The sequence below is a fragment of the Astyanax mexicanus genome, chromosome 23, assembly GCF_023375975.1.
Source record: "Astyanax mexicanus isolate ESR-SI-001 chromosome 23, AstMex3_surface, whole genome shotgun sequence".
Lineage (NCBI taxonomy): Eukaryota > Metazoa > Chordata > Actinopteri > Characiformes > Acestrorhamphidae > Astyanax > Astyanax mexicanus.
This window is the reverse complement of record NC_064430.1, coordinates 15,025,196-15,031,195: the sequence shown is the minus strand read 5'-3', so window position 1 is coordinate 15,031,195 and position 6,000 is coordinate 15,025,196.

Sequence of the window (6,000 nt, the reverse complement as noted above, 5' to 3'; positions counted from 1 at the left end):
ACTGGAGTCGTTACACTTTAGCTCATGCATGTTGTCTTGTTTTCTTTCTTTCTTTGTCCTTTCAGTTCCTGTTCCTTTACCCAGGCTGTTCTGTTGTATTTTTCATGTGCTCTTCTGTCACAATCTATTTGCATACTGGGTGTGTCCAACAGTCATACCTGTCAAGTTTTAGATTTAAAAATAAGGGATATTTTCCTCCGTCCGCTTAAAGTCGTCCCACCAGCCCAAGGAAGGTTCAGTATCTCTTACATTTTAAGGCAGGTTTACAAAAAATCTAAAATAACCACATGTGAACCACTTACACATTACAATTAGATTATCAGAATCTGAAATGTTGTGGACATTCCTACATATGTCATTCTTTTAATACAGCCAAATTAAAAACCCTTTTCTAGATATTTAAAAAAAACTTAAGATTTCATGTCTTTTTTGCCTTTAAATGCACTCTTTTATATTATATATATTTTTTATTTAGATTTAAAATAGATTTAAAATTGAACAAAGGGTGCACAAATTCTGCAAAATGACTGTAGGTGACCTAAAAATAGTATTATGAGCTTTTACTAAAAGGCAATGGACCACACATTTTCCATCAGTAAAATTACTGATCAGTTCAAGCTATCAGAAAAATCTCATCACAGTTTACATGATTAGCCTACCGTTACCTTTCTTTTAGAAAAATCGCTGTATATCCAGATCTGTTTTACCATCAGCAGCTCCGACTAGCTGCCTGAACTCACAGCGACGGGGGGCTTCCCCACGCTGACCCTCCTTTGCAAGCTGATTGGCTGTTTCTCCTGAAAGGCGGGACTTTCTCCTTGAACCGGCTCCACGATTGGTTAAGAGACACAGAGCGGTCAGTGCCCTGTCTCCTCAATAATATATATTTTTTAATCTTAATATAATACGGGAAATTTACGGGAAAATACTAATACGGGAGGACGGCGGGAAAGAGGAGTAAAATACGGTAGTTTCCCGGCCAAAACGGGAGACTTGACAGGTATGCCAACAGTTTCTGACTAACACTCACCATCAGTGTGTAGTGATTCCCCCTGGGCTACCTTAGAAATAAATCAACTTCCCCTTTAGGTGTAATAACTTGATGTTTTAATTTATGTTAACTTAAGTTTTTATTCCCCATTACTTATAAAAATTGAGCAAACCGGCTGCCATTAGAGAAGTTAAGTAAAATCAACTTATACGGTCTTACAGTATAACAAAAATAAAATTCAATCAACTTCTCCTTTAGTTGTAATAACTTGATGTTCTAAGTTATGCTAACTTAAGTTTTCATTCCCCATTACTTAACTTTTTTAGGTTTCCTAAAAATGTTTAAGTAAATTCAACTTATGTGACTCAAATCTGATTTTTTGCACAATGTGACTCAGATCTGACTTTTTCATGGCTGTGTAAATGAGACAAATCTGATTTTTCCAAATCAAATATGAAGCACTTTCATATGTGGTCTTAAATCGGATACGTCTCCGATCATGGACATGCGACATGAATGTGAACCGTCAAATCGGATTTCATTCATCTTTTTAGCTTTTAAGCATTAGCGCTACGTGCTTCTCTTTTGTACCCACAACACATCTCTTGGTGCAGCTGTGCAGCTATAGCTGCAAAAAAAACAGCAAAAGCAAACCACCTGGCCTTTTTTCACCTCATCGACCTGAGCATGAACTTCAGACCAGCTGTTTACTCTGCACTCCAGCAAAAGATGCTCCACATAAGCTTCTAACGCATCCATTTCCCTTTATAAAGCTACAAGTCTCTCGTCTTTCTAATATGAGTTTTTTTGTTGTTGGTGAAGAAGCCGACATTTATACATGTATCATTGTGTGCATGTGAGGCATTTCAGGGACAGATTTGTTCACATTACATACAAATACAGGTCACTTACATTTGTGAATGTGAACCGACAACAGAGGTGGAAAAAGTACTGAAATTGTAATTAAGTAAAATTACCTTTACTTTGCTAAAATTCTACTCAAGTAAAAGTAAAAGTATCCATCTAAAAATCTACTCGAGTAAAAGTAAAAAAGTACTCAATTTAAAATGTACTTTGAGTAAAAGTTACATAGTTACTTTTAATTATTTGATGTAAAAAAGTACAACAATCATAAATTAAATAATTATTAAATTAAATAATTTGTACCTCTCAGGCAGTATTTGTTCAGACCACCGCATGAAACATTTTCATGAACAAGTAGCATAGGTTTCTATGATCCATTTTTTTCTTTACTGTTAAAAAGTTAAGTTATGGTCATATAGGTGACTATAAACCGCATTTTTATAGTTTTACAGGTCATTATTATTTTTTAACTTGCCATTACTATGCTTTAACTGCTTTATTTACATGTTTTTTTACACATCCAAGCAGATTATTTTTTACACATCCAAACTTAATTATGAATTATTATGAAAAACATGAAAACATACAAAAAACTATTGGTCGGAGCATGCGCAGTGCCGTAAAGAAGGTGCTTCACACAGCGTCTCTCCCGCTAACCGTAATAAACACTACATGGAGAAGTTCAGCTGTGCTGCCATGGAGAACAAAACTCAATTTTTTTTTTATTCAGACAATTACTTTTACTTGAGTAAAATTACCTATTTTAAAAACTACTTTAAAAATTACAAATTACTCATAAAATCTACTCAATTACAGTAATGTGAGTAAATGTAATTAATTACTTTCCACCTCTGACCGCCAAGATAGCCAAATCTGATCTGAGCAAAAAATTGGATTTGAGCAATGTGGCTTGTAATGTGAAAGTAACCTACAGCATGTAAGCAAGTCTGGATTCACCTCTGTTCTTGGAATCTGTAGTCAATCATGATCACTAACAGGATATTAAGAGGCCTCGAGAAGCTAGAAGTCGTTTTGGAACATCAACAATTAATTAATTGTCTAATTAAGTGTATTTTAAAATAATATACAAGGTAAACATGACCCTGTGGTATTTTCTTATTTTCTGACAATCCTAAGTATTGCATAATAATCCTGTTCATAATGAGGGAGAGCAAACTTCCAATCTATATGTACGAATACTTTTAGAATTTCTTTTTTTTACGCTCTCACTCTCTCTTTCTCTGTTTTTTTCAATCTTTCTCTCTCTCTCTCTTTTTCAGCTGACAGTAGATGTGGATGAGTGATGTGGTAAATTGCAGGGCTCTGTGTGTAGATCATGTTTTGTCACTACTCAGCTCTTAATGTCCTCTGAGTTAATGCTGTTTGCTGTGATTATGTTGAAATCTGGTCCCCCTGTGGATTGCTAATGCCACCAAACACACATTATCTTAATAATGTACCGAATTAGCGAGGCCACTTACTGCCTCGTGTTTTTATCAGCTCTAATTGCACCCTGTACCTGTTCAGCTAATGGAAACAGATTGAGCGCTTGGCTGGAAAAGAGTGAACTTCTGCGTGCTGTGCTCTCACTGTCAGTCATAACTTGTGAACGGTGTAAAACTACCTAATATGGGCCAGTCATGTAAAGAAAATTCACAATAATGCATATTCAGTTCCTATAGTGCCAAAAATAATATAGGCATGTTATTTGCATGGCCAAAATGTATTCAGTAAGTGAACTAGTAGTTTATCTAGTAGTTTTAACTAGTGTTTTAGGGTCACTAATATTTTATTTTATCATATTTATCATTCGTTATCTGTTTTCTTCATTCATTTAACAATTTACCGCCTTTCTATTTTAAAACAATATTTAACTTATTATTATTTTTTTTTTTTTACATTTTTAAAGAGTCATATACAGGGGTTGGACAATGAAACTGAAACACCTGGTTTTAGACCACAATCGTTTATTGTCCCGACGGACAGTTCTGGTGGAAACAGGAGGCTTGAGGTGCACATTGAATTCTGCCGTGATTTGATCAGCCGTGGTTTTATGTTTTTTGGATACAATCCGGGTTAGCACCCGAACATCCCTTTCAGACAGCTTCCTCTTACAGCATCCACAGTTAATCCTGTTGGATGTGTTTGGTCCTTCTTTGTGGTATGCTGACGTTACCCTGAATACCGTGGCTCTTGATACTTGATCACAAAGACTTGCTGTCTTGGTCACAGATGCGCCAGCAAGACGTGCACCAACAATTTGTCCTCTTTTGAACTCTGGTATGTCCCTCATAATGTTGTGTGCATTGCAATATTTTGAGCAAAACTGTGCTCTTACCCTGCTAATTGAACCTACACACTCTGCTCTTACTGGTGCAATGTGCAATTAATAAAAAGTGGCCACCAGGCTGCTCCAATTTAGCCATGAAACCTCCCACACTAAAATGACAGGTGTTTCAGTTTCATTGTCCAACCCCTGTATATATAAACAGGTCAGCCATAATATTAACACTACCTTCTTTCCTAATTCCTTCCTTCCACTGAACATAAAGGAGCTGTCTATAATATTTCTATAATTAAAGACTGTATTCCTGTATATTTTTTATGCATGCTTTATTCCTATCCTCCTTTCAATCAGTCAACCAATCAATCAATCAACCTTTATTAATAATAATAAATAATAAACATTAGGGTAACCCTAATTTTTAATGCAGCCGAGCATTTATACAATTAAAGGGACTAAAGAATAAGTTTAAATTATAAAAACAAGCAAACAATATAAGATTTAATTAAGACGAAATAAAATAATTAAGAATAAAAGAAAATGCAGATAGGTTAAAATGTAACAAAATAAAACAGATAAAGAGATAAATAAGTAGAAAAATAAAATATAAACACAATTAAAGACATAAAGGAATAAAATGAGACCACAATTATAAAAAAGTAAATGATTGAACTAAAATAAATTATAAGAATAAGTTAAATAATAATAAGAAATAAATGAAATAAAAAGGTAATAGGCATTTTATTCTGCTTCTCAGTGGTCAAGACCCCACAAGACCACCATAGAGCATTATAGAGTTGTTATTTGGGTGTATTTAATTGAGTGTTTAAAAACTCCAGCAGCACGGCTGTATCTGATTGACACAGACCATCACAACACCCCACCATCGTGCCCAAGTAATTACTGCATTGTGGTGGTCCTGTGGGGTCCTGGTTAAAGGAGGATGATAATAAAGTATGCAGAGAAACAGATACAGGACTAGAGTCTGTAATTAAATCTTACACTACAAAGTGTCCTAAATGCTCAGTGTATCAGACAGAAGATGGACAGTGAGCGGCTTGCCCGTGTACTTGTATATTATTTCCATGCTCAGACCGTATGCAGTGGAGAGAGCAGGGTATGTATTTAAACTTTAACAATGCTTACATGCTTATTACATACTAAAAAATGGAAATAACATGATATCACAAGGCCTTTGAAGTAGTACTTCAGTCAGCAAGTCTAATTGGGAACAAGAAAGATAAGTCGTAGAATATTTAGAAGGTTTACTTCTAATGTCTTTTCATCTTTTTTTTCCTCCACTCTTTAAATCTGAAGCATCACAGTAGTTGCGTCTCTCAGAAGTTGCTTCTTTTTTTACTTTAATGCTGACGGTAACCGATTGACTCTCTCTCTCTCAAAGTTGCAACAATAAGCCATTGGTTGTCCTCAATGAAAGCATCAGTCTGATTATGTAATGCTGTTTCAGAGACAAGCACAGTAATTAGTGTGGTAAATCTGCCACGATTGTTCACATGATCTTCAAGTGTTTATCTGCAAATTGCACATTCACAAACTATACATGTTGACAACATGATGACTGATGACATGAACATATTTATCATTTGCACTTGCAGTTTTAAGTAAAATCAGAGACTGTAAAAAAAATGGACTCTGTGTTTCCGTTCCCATTCATTTAATGAAAATGAAGCCAAAATCTTCCGCCATGTTGGCGATCCTGAAACCAGAGTCTGCGCAGTAGAGACCAGAGGAGGGACAAAGACTGTGGAGAGACAGTCTATTCATTTAAATAACCCCGCCCCTGAGGGCTGCCTCCACAGAGCTCACACAGTCTATGGTCCCGCCCATACAGTCACTTTTC